Source organism: Sebastes fasciatus, chromosome 7 (genome assembly GCF_043250625.1).
Source record: "Sebastes fasciatus isolate fSebFas1 chromosome 7, fSebFas1.pri, whole genome shotgun sequence".
Taxonomy (NCBI): Eukaryota; Metazoa; Chordata; class Actinopteri; order Perciformes; family Sebastidae; genus Sebastes; species Sebastes fasciatus.
Genome location: NC_133801.1, coordinates 10,269,309 through 10,285,976, shown reverse-complemented (window position 1 = coordinate 10,285,976; position 16,668 = coordinate 10,269,309). Strand labels below are relative to the sequence as shown.

Sequence of the window (16,668 nt, the reverse complement as noted above, 5' to 3'; positions counted from 1 at the left end):
TCTTGTTTTCGTCTTACAACTTTCACTGTTTTCAGTTAATGAAAATTAATTGCAAGCATCTTTGTTGCATAAAAATGTTGTATTCAATGTTCGATTGTACTTAGCTCCATTCTCTCGTGCCACTTCGGGTTGCAAAAAAACAAGATGGCGACGACCAAAATGCCGAACTCGAGGCTTCAAAACGGCAGTCTACAAACCAATGGGTGACGTCAGTGACTACGTCCACTTCTTATGTACAGTCTATGGGAAAGATTGATATTTTTTACAGTGTAACCACACTTTGTGGGGAGCAAGGTTGACAACAGGCGAAACGAAGAAACAAACATTCTTGTCACCTTATTACACGGCTTTGTTGAATACTCGATTCTGATTGGTCAATCTGTTATTTCTTTATAGCAGACCATTGCTATGTATAATAGACTGCTGCTATGGACACAGTTCTGATCTTGGACTCTGGTGGACCATTTTTGAGTCAAATTATTGATTTCTTAAGTAAGTAGCCGTGTAATAAGCGGGATAATTTACAGCTAGCGGGTCATTGTTGTGAACTAAACCCTGACAGGGCGATGCTGCCTCGGGGTGCTTACTTGTACTCCTGCTTACTTGTCCCACTGCTGTGCACTCTACCCTTATTACTACATTTACTAATCCATTTTGTCAATCAGTATATAGTTTATTATGTACTAGAGAGATGTTGATCTATAAATGCTGATCACTCTGTCTTTATTGTTTATGTATTACCTCCTGTAACAGAACAACTTATTTAGGATATGAGCTCTTTATTCAGAGGTGGGTTGTGCTGTAATTTGGTGATTTTATAGCTATTGCAGGTGAGTTTTCTCCAGTCATTAAGTTATTTATTGGATTTCACATTAGATACACTGACTTCAACCGCTGTTGTAACTAAGTGATGCTTTATTCTGTACTCTGAGCAACACTAAATAACGGTGATCACTGGTCAGTGTTGTCTTTGAGACAAGAGAGGTGAAGGGACACTTACGTAGTTCTTGTTAAAGCTGAGGGATTTACGACAAAGCCTCCAGGATTTTCTCAAGAGAGTAATTGAGAGAGCTCGTTTGCGCCTCAAAACCAGGACTTTTTGTTGTGCCGTGTGTTTGCCATCGCCGTCGCCTAATCTGTGAGTAATTACAGCAGCTATCCCTGGAAGGAACTGGATGTTTATCAAACGGACAAAAAAAAGCATAAAATTGATTCACTTCCAAAATCATTCATTTTCGATGGTCTTCGCTGTGAATAGACTCTACTTCAGTAACTATAATACATCAATAATGAACTGCACATTTCATGTCATATTGCTTGATTTTTTAAGTCAGCATAGATTTATCACAAGTATGTCATAAAAATTACAAAAAAGCCTTTGTATGTCATAAAAAATATAATTTAAAAAGTCATGGTATAAATGCTATGAAAACATAAAAAAACATATTATATTATGCCATAAAAAACAACAACAAAAAAACAAAAAAACTTAGTATAGTAGGCATAAAAAAAAGTTTAAAAAACGTTATGGTATGAAAGTAATGATGTTAACAAATAAATCAGACAATAAACCGACCGAGACCGAGACAAGACCGAGTAAAAATGTGGTCGAAACCGAGATGAGACCTTCATAAAGTGGTCTTGAGAGCGGTCTCTAGACCTAGACCGATCTCTCGTACTACAACACTGCTGTCAGGTCACAACATCATCATAGGTGACTAGAAGGGAAGACATCTGTCATTACGTGAAATGATCATGTCAGCCTCCTGACCTCAGACACCTACATGTAAACATATAGTACACTATAGCCTCACATTAGGCTCCGTGCAGCTCCTCCTCCCTCCGAGCCGAGCACTCGGCTGTAGACACAAGCTGTGCCATCTCCACCACGCTGATTATAGGTTAAGCTCATTTTGCCATGAAGGCCAGAGTGGGGCTTTTCCTCTTTGCTCTCTTATGTTACGTAACCCGCAAAGAAAATATCTGACGATGGGAGAGAAAAGTGTTTTCCTCTCTATTCTTGGTCACTGTGTGTGGCAGAATATGGTTTGACAGTGGGGGAGGTGGAGCTCGAGGGCTGGGTCAGGGGCTCTGCTTAGTGTTTGTGCGTTAGTGTAGAGTGTGTCTTTGTTTGTGTGTATACAGTACGCAGTCTGACTGCACACACTATACGCCTCCAGTAGCATCTCTGCTCCGTCTTCTAATCTCCAGCAGGCCTGATGAATGTGAACACAACTGATACCACACTGCCAGCTGTCCCTAATACCTTCTTTTCTCTAACGCAGCAGTACTACCCCAGGGGGCCATGGGTAACCACAAATGCACATAATGAGATTATACCAAAAAAAATTCATTAAGAAAAAGGGGGGGAAACTTATTCGAATCGTGCAGCTTTACTGATTGAACCAGTAAACAGCATTACAAGCCTTAACAGCAAATCCCTGTGAAACAGAAATTGTGCTGTTCATTTTATTGACACTCACACCAACTTGTTCTGCAGATGGATAAGCAGTCATTTACTAACATGTTACGGGTTTTTGTTTGCAATAAAATTCCCCCCCAGGATCTGAAATAACAAAGATTAAAACCTCTCCCTTAGTGTAGCTGTTCTAACCAGCACAATGGTTGAATTTAAGGATGTTGACCAATAATACATGTCAGTCTATAGGTTAATTTACGGTCTACATGTTCTCCAATTGAGCTGTTCTGTTTCCAGCTGTTTCACACACACACCAGGCCCGGCGCTACAGAGTGTGTGTGTGTGTGTGTGTGTGTGTGTGTGTGTGTGTGTGTGTGTGTGTGTGTGTGTGTGTGTGTGTGTGTGTGTGTGTGTGTGTGTGTGTCCAGCTGTGACGCTCTCAGAGCCAATTAAAGAGCAGGCAAGAAAGCAAATAAATGAGTATTGAAAACGTTTCAATTAGGGATGCACTGCTACCAAAACTGGATCGGATATCGGGCTGATACTGACTCAAATAGCTGGTTCGGATATCGGTGACAATGGGGCTGATCTATTAAATTAAATTCTATGTATATATACTATATACATTATGGACTGGAATTTTAATTCCTGTTTCAATTTTGACCAATTTGTTGCTGCATTAAAAAGGTCTACACCTGAATTGTAATTCCTGTTAATTTTGAAGATTTTTTTGCCAGGTTGTTGGTGTACGATTTATTATTTTAATAATAAATAACAATTCAGTAGATTTATGTTATGTTATGTTATGTATATTTATTTGTTACATTTTGTTTTACAAAGTTAGGAAAGCAATGTTAAAGTCAAGCCTGATGTTGCCTTCCACATAAAAGAATGATCCCAGTCACTTCCACACAGTGAGGCATACAGCTTATTAATTAAACACTGGTATCAGATCGGTATTCTGCATTGCTATCGGTATTGAGAATGAAAAAGTCGGATTGGTTTAAATTCAGAATCGATGCGTCATCTGATCGGCTCTTCTGATCAGCCTTTATAGAGACCACCGATCAAACTATTTAGAACAAAAATCAGCTGAAGATGATCGTTGGCTGTGTCACCTGTGACCTGATTAAAATGCGTCAATAAACTTCAGCAAAGCCAACAGAAAATAAAATAAGAGGCCAGACATTTACAACACAAAACATTCAAATTGGTTGGATACAGCGCTTGGAAATACAGCGCAAAAGCTCACTGAGCGCTGGAGTAAATGGAAAGGGCTTCTTGTAGGCATCCCTAGTTTATTTGTTGCCTAAAACAAACATATTAGCTTTGGCTTGACAATGATAAGTGAAGTAGGAGTCTGCTGACTGAATTTAACTGAAGCAGCATCAACAAAAGAACAATCAAACCCGAAGGTCTCAACTCCTGGCATGAGCAATAATGTAATATTAGAGAGGACGGCCTGGTTTTTAATCTGGTTTTCCATTCTATGAATCATGACCTCCAACTTGAATGTTTTTAGAAGTACCTCCTCAGCCCAGACGCCAGGAAAAAAATGTTGGCATTGGATGTTTCTGCAAACCAGGGATACGTTGAATACCGACATGTTTGCATTCGGTCAGAGCAAGTGACGTAGTTTAAATAGTGAAACGAGACACACCGGGCGGGCAGGAGGGTAGGTGGATGGGTAGGTGGATGGGTCCAACAAACACAAGGATTTCATTCATGAGCTGTTTGTGTCCCATGCATCACGCTGCAATCAGCTGTTCGTTCATGTCCCGTGTTCACAACGTTCAGTGTCCTCTTAACTGTACAAACGTAGTAGTTTTAAGCCCGACCATGTTGTTCTTTCCTAAACTTAACTATAGTGGTTTGTTGCGTTGTTACGTTATTATTTGAACAGAAACCATGATCCTTTCACAACGTTAACCACGAGGCATTGCGTTTCTGCATGCGTGATACGAGGCTGATATGAAACGTATTCATGAAACATATTTTTGGTTCAGAAATGTCGCCATTCAACGTATCCGTGGTTTGCAGAGAGATCCAATGCCAACATTTCTTCTGGCGACTGGGTTGACCTCCTACAGTTTGACAAAGGTACATTGGTCCGTGTCGCAAGTGATCAAAGAAAGCTACCGCTGGGAGACACAGACAGACACGTCAGCCCCTTATATTCTTCAGGAAAAAGAGGAATAACCAAAACAGCATGACTTTCAGTCCTTTCTAAAATACAGCACAATGTGGGAAAAATGGCAAACAAAAATTGTATTAAAATCACACTTCAAGCGCTCCGTTCCTTTGACTTTAATGCACTTGATTGTGACTCGTACTGCTTCACTACTTCCAGGCTAGCGTCCCATCCTCATCTTATAATCCCCGGTTTTCAAACCCTATTTCCCATTTAAGTGAGTGGTGATGTCCTACACAGTGATTATCTTTGGCAACCTTTGCTGAAATCGCTGAAACAAGTCAGGATGAATTCAACAGCTACAGCAGTTTGGAGGAATTGAACATCTAATTATTGTGTGCTGCTGGTCACTCCAAGCTGCTCTGATGTACGGCGGGCAAACAAACTGCTGTCCCTGGAAGGAGAAAAGCTGCTGGAGAGACGGCAGAGAGCCGCTGCCAGTACAAGTCTGTGGAGCACAGTTTATTCTAATTCCTCTGCAGGACATTAATGAGCCAGGATAGTGGCCGTCTTAATGGGCAGCCAGACAGATTTTAAGTGCCCCATGGAGTGTAATCCACGGAGGTATAGGACAGCGTGGCTGCAGGGCCCAACAGATTGATCTTAGTTTCATTTTGCTATAACTTTGCTTCTAAGCTCTTCATTAAAAAGGGCATGTGTTTTAAGCCCCTGCCTTTGGGACCACCAGTGGCCACAGTGTAACCAGGCCATCACATATTTTCATACAATTTAGACCTCAGTTTTTGGAATTATTATTGAGCAAACACCATTGTTACAAGCCACCTTTACTTAATGATGCACATCTTGCTTCCCTCTAATTTGGATTCATCTGAACAAAATCCAATAAGTGAAAAAGGAAAATAGTTTATCATGAACATCCAGGTCTTGCAAAGGTATTTGAAGGCAGTGGTGGAGGATGACTATTAACTTCACAAATATTGTTAGTACTTCAAGAGCCAATTATTTTTGCTTTTGATTTTTAAAAAACAAAGTTTCTCTTTACTATCTATTAATGGAATTATTCTCTTGTTACAAGAGGACCTTTTACTCTATAAACTGCATGATCAGCATATTGATGCTGTAGGAAATGCAGCAACATTTGGATCCAGGAGGGCATGTAATTAGTGAAAATCATTTTTAGTTAAAATGTTAGGGCTGCACAATACGAGGAAAATATGGTATACGCGATGACGTTGTTGAATATCGCGATAACGATATTGCTTGCAGGGATGGCAGATGAAAATTAGCATGTATGGCTGAATTTGCCACATTTACATGATGGCTCATGTTAATTAACGTGCATTGTCCGTTCTTATATAATAAATATATAAATAAAAATAACCATATATTTTACTGTACTCAGTTCTGTGTTTCTGCAACTGCAAAATCCAACTAATTACTTGTTGAATTAAAAAAATAAATATATATATTTCCATTTATTGAACAAATTGAACATCGAACTGAACACAAAAGGTACCAATAAAAAAAAGAATGATAACATTTTAAAGTGCAGGTTTCTACTGATACTGTCTTTTCGCATTCTTTCGTCGTGTGTTTATTGTGGTAGTTGACATCGCGATGACGATAAAAAAGAAAAATGATATATTGTGCAGCCCTGATATTTTTTTAAGTAAACTGAAAAAAAGCTTTACTTTTATTGTTAATTATTAACTTGGATTAAGCACTTTGAATGCAACATCCTGGTCCTTTTGGTATGAGTCAGCCAATCTGCACTTGGTCATGCATAAGTAATAATCATTGCTTGCTGATGTAAGAATGTTACTTTAAAATGCTGGTATTTTTAAAGTATTTTGTGTAGTTTGCATCAGGAAGAGTGTAATACATGCAAACTATAGTATATAAGGCTTACACTACTGTCAACATGCAACCCTCAGATTCAGACTTATTAATGTAGCCTCAAACAGATCAGGCTGCTGTGGCGTCACTCTGGGAAACAGTCACAGTGGTTAATATTCATGATCATAAAGATTCACCAGTTCCCCCCAGTATCCACTGCACTTGTTTGAGTGTGCTTTCCCAATGCTTATACTGTATTTACAATAGCAAGATGTGGGAGTCCATGTAGCGGTCTGTGTCATTGTGTGTATGAAATACTCAAGTTCTATGTACCTAAGCACATACTGTAATACTGTGGGTTGATGAGCAATGTATCCTCACACAACGGTTCGTAGCATCTTACAAAAAGTTATTCCTCATTTTTTCGTGCATTTTCCTACAAATGCCTCGCAACCCGTTTCCACTCGTTACATGCATACAGTCTTTTCAAAATAAAATAAAAGAAACTGCTTAGTTAGGATTAAGCTACAAAATTACTTAGTTAGGTTTAGGAAAAGGTCGTGATTTGGGTTCAAATATCTCTGGAAGTGGCGATACAGGAGTACAGAAGTTACGTGACAAATAAATCAAGGTTGACTTCTGGTTTCACACGGGACACAAACGCCAGTCTCTCGGGCGAAATAGTGTTTTTGGACCGATCCGCCCACCCCGACCCCCTGACCCGGCCTTTGTCGCTCTTTATACTTCCTGGTTCACATTACATTACATACAAATTGATTTCGTGGGCGATATACAGGTACAAATGGTGTATGACAACAGCTTGTGTTGACACATATAGAGCATCTATTGTATGTGATAATGGTGATGTTTTATTCTCATATCGGCTGCCTCGGCCCTCTGTTGCCTGAGGCTGGACAGCTCCATGACTGAATCTGCAGAGAAGTTCAGCTACCTTCAAAGAGAAACCTACAGCACAGACATCAAACATAAGTGAATTTTACCCAGTGGGGTTCAGAAACCTGTATCTGTGAGCTCTCAGTGTAGGTAGACATGCTCTACATGCACCCACTCGCTGCCCTGTGTTTCTAAACCTCCACAGCCTTGTCAATAGCTTTCAAAACATTTGTGCAAAGTCTAATCCCTCCGTCTTGTCGGGCGTCATGCACGTTATTACACTGTGCAACGATGTGTGAAATGCTGCTGAGCTATCGGTGATGAAGACGTGTCCTACACATATGGACATTCAACGCCTGCATTTCTACAACATAATGTATACCTGCATTGTACAATTAAGACATTTGTTGTACATTGTTCCTTGTTTTTTATTCTAGATAATGGTGCCATAAATTGTACATAATTAATAAATATGCTGTTATAATGAATTTTAGTGTAGAAATGGCAACGTGTGCTCCATGTAGCTTGCTTTATCTTTGTGTTTCTGTGTTCCTAACATCTATTGCTTCACATTTCAAAGCTTATTATAAAATAACAAGCTTTATTAATAAAGAGGTGTGGGTTCTTCCACTTCACAATTCAGCTCTCCAGTTAAAATTTTAGTCTGACCTTCTTCCAGAAAGTAGAGTTTGATAGGGCTTTTCTGAATCAATTAAAGAGATAAAATGCTCCAAAAAAAGAAGCAAGAAACGCCAGTAAAGCAAATAAACTAACCACAATGTGGATTGGCAATCTGGCCGACCAAAACTTATTTCCATTTATGAATTATGATGGTTATAAACCATAGATAAAGCATTAAAAAAAAGTTTGTTGACAATCACAAAAGAAATAAATTACAATATATAAAAATGTCATTCTGTAAGTATGCCTTATTCTATTCTATTTCATACTGTAAGTCATGAGTTACGGTGGCAGAACTGCAGCCACATCATGTGCGTCTTGCATTTCTGGCCTCTCAGCACTTTGTGTATTGTATGGCCAAGGCGAGGGGGCATCCATGAACACAGAATGAAATGACAAGCCGTCCGCTTCCATAAATGAGATCTGGATGCTATGTGCTGACATTGCCAGACTTAGCAGAAACTAAATATATACATGGTCAAAGAGTGCAGCGCTGTTGAAGCATGCTAACACCCTTGTGAGGGGCAGCTGGGAACACGCACAGCTGCATTGCATGTGAGCGTATACTGTACTGTACAGGCTGAGAAACGGGCGCCAGGTGTTGCTGCCATCATGTATGTAGATAGTGGAACAGATGGGGGAAGTTTAGAAAGTGGGGATTATTGTATTTCCCAGTGTTGGTTAATAGATACTACACAGCCCTGCATTGACCCACGCTGTTTTCATAAACCGTTCGTAGCTACACCTTTACGAAAAGCAATGCACTGTTTTTCATATATATCCCACAAAATCAATTTGCATGTAATCCTCATAAACCAGGAAGTATAAAGAGCAATAAACTGCGTAGGGGGGACATCGGGGTGGATGGGTGGGTCAAAAAACACCAGACTGTCGCCCAAAAACTGAAACCAAAAGTCAACATTGATTTATTTGTCACGTAACTTACATCCTTAAGTAATGCCATTCCGGAGTGATTCTAATCCAAACCACAATCTTTTCCTAAACCTAACTTGTTGCCTAAACCTAACCTAAACCTAAGGAAGTTATTTCCTGTGAAGACTGAAGTTTATTTTGAAAGGACTGTATGCATGTAACAAGCAGAAATTGACACGTGTTGCTGGACATTCTTAGGAAAACGAATGAAAAAGGAGGATTTAGTTTTTCGTAAAATATCATACAAACCATTGTATGAAAATATGTTACATAGGTATGAGGTCAGGGTAGAAAAAAAAACACCAGACTCACACCCAGGAGACCAGTGTTCATGTCTCGTGTGAAACCAGAAGTCAGCGTTGATTTATTTGTCACATAACTTCTGTATTTAAGTTAGGCCATTTCCAGATTTATTTGAACCCAAACCACAATCTTTTCTAAACCTAACCAAGATGATTTTGAAAAGGCATGTAACGAGAGGAAATTGACACGAGTTGCTGGACATTTATAGGAAAACGCACAAAAAATTAGGAACTTTTAATAAGATATCATACAAACCGTTGCATGAGGATACGTTGAGTGAGGTTTGGGTTCATTTCCCCATATAATGTCACAAATAAACAGCACTATAATAATGATAACTATCAAGTCGTTATTAAATGATATTCTAATATTAACAATTCCACAAAGAGTGACAGCAACAACATTGCCTCTGTTCTTCTGTCTTTTTGGATGCCCTTTTGTCAGACGGAGTGGCTTGATTGTGAAAATAGGCTATGAGTTTGAGAGACAGCATATTTGCCCAATATGCCTGATGTCATGATGGGTGTCAGCGCGCTGGGACAGTACCAGTCAGAACTTCCAGGGAGAGTCAGGTTGATGTTTCCTGACACATGAGTAAGGACTTAGGACAGGAGCCCAGACGCTGTAACCGCCCTTTGCAAGATTTTCCACTGACAGTCCCTGCTGACTACAAACATACATATAATTAAGCACTGAACCCTGCAATATTTAATATTGCCAATGCACATTTTACATGCTGCACACTCGACTGCTACTCCAGTTGCCCCACTATACTGGAGCAATACTTCCATAACAGCCAAAATATGCCCATCATTGTCTCATTAGAAGTGGATGAAACAATGCACTATTGTTTCTGGGATCAGGGAGTTGCTCATACACCTGTGCTGGTCAGGAGAACAACCTCAGCACTGCATCTTTTCACAAACAGTCAGGGCTTCCTAGGTAGGTGTCAGAAAATGAGACTGTACAGCCCACTTAACTTCGACTCAAGCTTTCCTTTTCTCAAGCCAATGCCCCTTTTTTGCTCGCTTCTGTGGACAAGTTGTTATTTTCTGACTGGAAGGTAGTGAACGGCTCCCCAGGGTCACCAGTGGAAGTGCTCTGTCAGACTTTAGAAAACACGCACTGTATTTTGTTCTATCCCTCAACCCCCCCACCCCCCTACCCCTTTTTTTTATTAGTCTTCCTGTGTTTTATTTCTTTCACATGATTTTTATTGTAAAGGATGATATTCATATTTTACTGTATGAATTAAAATTGAACTCAATGAATCTAAACTCTAATTGTGTGGCAGCAGCTGGTCAGTTAAGAGAGAATCTCTCCATCCTCCTCTGCGATCTCAACATCCAAATGCGCATCATGAGGATTATCAGCAATTCTTTTCATCAGGCCGACACTGACTCTTCTGTCTCCCCCCCCCGGCTCACACTGCCTCTCTGCGGCATGCAACATGCATAGATTTTCCCTCTCACTTCCACCGTGCTGCTGCTGCACGCAGCGACCCAGGGACAAAGATAGCAATCTCCCCTCGCTGCCGTTCAACCTGATCAGCATGGAAATTGGTTAATCTCTATCAAGCTCATGTGCATGCTTTCAAGTGCCTCTCAGATGTATATCTGAGCCGACCAATCAGGCGCAGAGAAAAAGGAAGATAAAGTGGTTTCATTATTTACCTCATTCAGAGACTTCAGCGTGTGACTGCTATTCCCAGCGCATGCGGCAGAAGGACTCCCATTCATTCTAGAAATCCTGTTTTTGTCCCTGCTGTGTGTTGTCCCCCCCTTCCTCTTCCTTGTCCCTTGTCGAAAGAGAGGCAGCAGTCAAAGCATCCCTTTCTTTTATTCTGCCGTGCCAGCTGACACCCGCCTTCATGCCTTGGATGATGGAGATGAAAAAAAAGCAAAGCAAAGAGAGGACACAAGCTCCCAGGATTTATTTTCCTCCCGTCCCTCTCTCTCTCTCTCTCTCTCTCTCTCTCTCTCTCTCTCTCTCTCTCTCTCTCTCTCCTCGTCTTGCGCTCACACAAGCTGAAACAGGCGCATGAGGGGGGGGAGACGTCAGAGTGGCAGCGATGTAGCTGTGTGTTTTTGCTCCGTGGCTCTTCACCTCTTCTTTCTCTTGCTCTGCCTCCCTCCTTTATCCACTCTTTGTGTCTCTCTATCCGCGGCTCGTTGGTTCACACAGAAGCAGGCGTCTCTGTCGTGACGGGTGACACGGCACTACGTGTGCAGAGACATCTGTGAATGTGCTTATGTTGGGGGACTAAAGTAGCCTCTTAGCAGAGATTGAGACCACCCTCCCCTCCTCCCTTCCAGAGATGGGCTTTCTAATGGCATGTACCATTAACGCTCGGAGCAGGGTGGGCTGCAGCACTGAAAGGAGAGAGGGGGAGTGGGAGAAAAGGAGAGGGGGAGTCACTCAGAGAGAGGGAGGGGTGAGATGGAGAAGAGGGGTTGAAGAAGAAGATGTGGTCAAAGACAGAAAGAAACAGAGAGAGAGAGAGAGTCCTGTGATTCCTGTTTTTTCATTGTGTAATAATAATTAACTATGCATAAGGGACAAACTCTACCCTTCAGTGTCAGTTTGCAGATGCACACATGACCTCACTGTACAGATCCTTCATCCCTGATAAAGGCGTTTAAAGACAACAGCTTGGACATATGCAGAATCACCGCATAAAACAAGAGCATATGTTGGTTTTGGCAGCGGTGAATTAATTCTGGAAGAGCTGCAATTGTGTCACAGATAAAGCAAGCCCTCGTGCATGACTGGCTGCACACATGCAGAAACATATAGAGGAAATTGCATGGAATGAACGCAATTTTGCATGCACGTACAAAAGTCGTTTTGTTCTGGATGATAGGAAGTCGACAGCGTCAGTTAGTTTCAGTGATTGGCAGGGACTTGCTCAACGCCAATTCCGACACCAACTTTTCCATCCCCCTAAAAAGTGCACCATCTAATTTCAGGCGTCACTGAATAAAGAGCCTGTCTGCTGTGGAGGTGACACAGCGTCTGGTGTGAGGATCAAAAACCAGCTCACCTCCTCTGAGCCCGGAGACCAGAACTGGCTCTCCAAGGCACTGGGCACAGCCAGAGAGGAGGGCCGGGACACCGAGGTGGTCCTGCTCGAGGGAACCACACTCCTGGATAGTACGCCATAAAAAACAAAACCTGGGGGAGAGAGACAGAGAGAAATACATCATTTCTGTGAAAATGAAAAAAACTCAAGCACAGACATCTCTACACATTTGTGTTTTTAATTACGTCTGATATATGAAACCTCACAGTCTATTTTTCATTTTGCCCTTACAGTAGGATGAAAAACAGCAAGCAGCAGCCAAGAGGGAATTGAAATCACTAAATTGCTGTAAAGAGCGCAGCCACTAATGTGCTGGTGAGTGTGTGTCTGTAAGCCTGGATAACCTGAAGAAAAGCCATCAGATGATCTTGCAACTGCGTGCTACATTTCTCTGCAAAGTGTCATTCGGTATTTTGAGCTTCAGTCCGTCAGTCGGCTCAGACTCTCATGACTTGAGTTGCTGAATCGAAAATCATGAGAGTGTGACAAGGGGCGTTCGACAGAACAATTTACTGGAAAGGATGAAGGGCTGGGTTCATTATGTGTAGGTAAAAAGAGGCTGTTTGAGGGTTCAGGGAGCGTCTAGAATCACATCTGAATGGCTGTTGTATTTGGAAAGTAGGCTATTGTGTATGTATATGTTTTTTGTCAGCTGCTTGTGTGTTTTGAAGGTAGAATCAGTGTGAAATGGGAGTGAGTTGCCATTATTGTTTTTATTAAACTGTAGAAAAGCATCTAGAGAGGATTCAGTTTAGATTTTTATGGCAAATCATTCTGTGCATTTCACTCTTTTTATATTTGGCTTCAGCACATCAAAGTGAGACTGTGTTCTTATTTATTCAGTAAACTGGGTTTTCTGCATTTATGAAACAATGTAAATGTGAAAATGACTCAACAACAGAGAGCAACCAACCATCCAAACATCTGAGCTTTATGGCCGGGCAACACTGCCTGTATGAGCAGCGTATGTACGTCGCGGAATTTCTTGCTTTTTATTTTGGCGCCCATTTTAACAGTTTAGAGAAGCCACACAGCTGGCCCAGGCGTTAGATGGATTAGTTTTTTACCTAGCTGATTCCCCCTGTTTACAGTCTTTGTGCTAAGCCAAGCTAAATAGCGGTTGGCTGTAGATTCATATTTACCATACAGACAGATATGAGAGTCATATTAATCATCTCATCTACAGTATATCTCTGTGCCAGAAAGCAAATGCGCATATTTCCCAAACAAACTTTTCCTTTAAGACGGTTGCCACTTCACAAAAAAAGTGCCTGAATTCAACGTCAGCCTCGCTTCATGCTGTGTGGAGTTCATGCTTTCAAAAGCAGGTCGGTGTACTGGAGACTCCGAATGACCCTTCAGTGTGAATGTGAGCTTGAGTGTGTTTGATATATGAATCCTTTGAAACATGCTTGTGTAGGGGGACTATAAATAAACTTGACTTGACTATTCAGTTTGCAAACAGAACACGATTACACACACAGTGCCGGCTCTGACAGTGCAGCCACAGAGTCAAGGTCATATGTGCCGGGTCAGTATATCAAGAATCCATCTACATGGTCTGATTTATTAGGATCATTATGCTGTTTGCGCAACTCAAGCATGAACCAATGAGGTCTTTATGTATGTGTGTGTGTTTAAAGTATGCCATGCATGTCTTAAATCTTTCAGAGCTCCACCATGGCTGTGGGTGGTGCCTCTTTGCCTGTTGGAGGAGATTTGATTTTTGATTTTTTTTTTTTCCCACAAGCCATCTGGTGCATCTTTTCAGGCCTAATAAGAGGGAAACAGAAAAGCAATGGAGTTCAGCAGATGATAGAGATGGGAGCTGAGTGGGCCAGCTCACATACACACACACACACACACACGCACACACACGCACACACACGCACACACACGCACACACGCACACACATACACACACAGGACAAGGGCAACAGATGGAAGGGGCCCCGATATGCTGGCGGAGCTGGAGCCAGGCCCGGTGGGCAGGCCCCAATGGCCTCACTGGGGGTCGTCCATTGATATCTAATGTTCAGACAGACTTTGAAGTCGGGAGTTGCATCCAGAAAATGTAATTTTTCTTTGTCTGGCAAACTACACTCACTTTGGGACTTGTTACACAAAAGCATTTCTTTGGTGGATGATAAGTGGAGTTTTCATCTATTCCAAACCACTAAAAATCAATTTTGAGATAAAAGAATGCATCAGTCATTACCACTGAAATAGAGTATGCTTCATTTGAAAACTATTATCAGTGTGCTAGACGCAGGTCAGCTACAACAATTTATTTGAGGAATGTGCTCTGAATGATTTATTTAAAATGCCACTTCTGCTGCTGCATTATTATCTTTACAAACAGTCTTCATTTAGTCAATTTTATTTTTGTCTTGACCAAATCAATCTCCCATCAATTATTTTTTTTTTTTTTCAGTGGGCAACCTCCGGGTCTGGAAAGTGAAGCCAATGTGTAAGTTCCTTAAACTTGCATTCTTTCTAATAGCCAGCAGGGGCGACTCCTCTGGTTGCAAAAAGAAGTCTGATTGTATAGAAGTCTATGAGAAAAAGCTTACTTCTCACTTGATTTATTACCTCAGTAAACATTGTAAACATGAGTTTATGGTCTCAATCACTAGTTTCAAGTCTTCTTCAATACAGCATGATGTTCATTTAGTAAATGATGGTCCCATTTAGTGTTGAGAGAAATGGCCAAAATCTTCTATCACGATATAGGTCATTACATATCTCTATAACGATATAAATCACAATATAACATGTTTTATGGTTATTCAATAAATAAACAATCTGTATAAAATAACCACACCACTTGACAAATAAAAGTACTGAGTATATACTCTTTAATAAAGAACTTGAGTGCAAAATTAACATTAAAAAAAAATATATATATAGGCCAAACCTATATCACGATTGAAACGTTATAGAAAAATATATACATGATGGATATTTTTATATAGTTTTGACTATAAATATCATCATATTGCCCAGCCCTTGTCCCACTTAGAGTGAAATAGAGCATAAAGGGTATGCTTTAGGGCGTGGCTACCTTTTGATTGACAGGTTGCTACCACGGCGCTGTCCGGTCTGGGAGTTGTCCGCATTTTCGTCTCACAACTTCAACCCTTTCACAGTGTTTGCAGTTCGTGAAAGTTAATTGTAACATTTTGGTCACCTAAAACTGTCATAATGTTACTTAGCTCCACCCTCTAGCAACTACTGGTTGCAAAAAAACAAGATGTCGACGGCCAAAATTCAGAATTCAAGGCTTCAAAACGGCAGTCCACAAAACTATGGGTGATGTCACAGTGACTACATCCACTTCTTATATACAGTCTATAATTTATTTCCCATATTGAACATACATCCCATTGAATACAGTGACTAAAATGAAATTCTAACATGTAATCAGTGACTAAATGCAGAAAAACAAGCTTTTATTTACAACAGTGTCCTGCCTTTTTACTGTCATTTTGGAAGGCGACATCTTTCAAATGACCCACGTCTCAGTGCGAAGAAGAAAAATGCTCCCTGCAGTGTCTAAACAATTACCGTACCCTTTTGGTAAAATTTTGTTGTCAAGAGCTTTCTGAATTCAGTCTGAACACTTTCGCACGATTGTGTTTTCCATGTCTTGCAGGATGGCCTAGAGGCACACACTTACCAGGGAAGAGGAGCGACAGAGTGAGAATGGAAAATGGTAGTGTAGTGTCAGGACTGTGTCAGACACAGTTATGCTATTTCTCCGAGCGGCACACGAGAGAGTGCAAATATGACCAATAAAACTGTGAGTATACACAGACTGTGGCAGCTTGTCACTGTTTCCCAAAATGTCTGACTCATATGTGTCTCTGAAGCAGACACCTCTACAATAAACTCTCCCTGGTGTGGATAAATGACACTAGCGTGTATGTGATGGTTATGAAGAACATTAAACTGATACATGGGCAGGTGGCCGGCCCAATAACCGCCTGGGTTATAGCTTCCCTGCGTCTACGGCCTTGGGCTGTATCATTACTTGGAGGTGAGTGTGTTGCCGGGTGACCCCTCAGACAGTCCCTAAGACTAATAGATAGTGAAGGTGCACTGGCCCCGTTTCCTCATAACAAATGAGTGGCCTTCCTGGAGCCAGAATTAGAGAGCAGCTGTGGAACTGAGAGTAAACTTTATCATTTGACTAAAACATTAAAAGATATAGCTGCTCTGACCTTTATATTGTGAAAAGGTTCATCAGTAGCAGCGACTGAAAGCAGAGTATTAAAAGTTAAATTTTTGGTGTTCTACTTTTGTCCTGGGTGGGGACTCCTTGAGTCTTCCTCACAGTGTTTGTCCAGACGGGTGTAGTGCATCTGT

At 41.1% G+C, this 16,668-nt stretch overlaps 1 protein-coding gene across 1 annotated transcript in view; it reads right to left on the bottom strand.

The window, feature by feature from the left end:
• Positions 1 to 16,668, bottom strand: part of b3gat1a (beta-1,3-glucuronyltransferase 1 (glucuronosyltransferase P) a) — a 167,314-nt gene that overhangs the window by 78,210 nt on the left and 72,436 nt on the right. The window contains exons 2-3 of the mRNA XM_074641494.1: positions 12,262 to 12,392; positions 10,892 to 11,590 (exon numbers count right to left, since the gene is read on the bottom strand). The gene's annotated coding sequence lies outside the window, so the exon portion shown is untranslated. The remainder of the gene's footprint in view (positions 1 to 10,891; positions 11,591 to 12,261; positions 12,393 to 16,668) is intronic.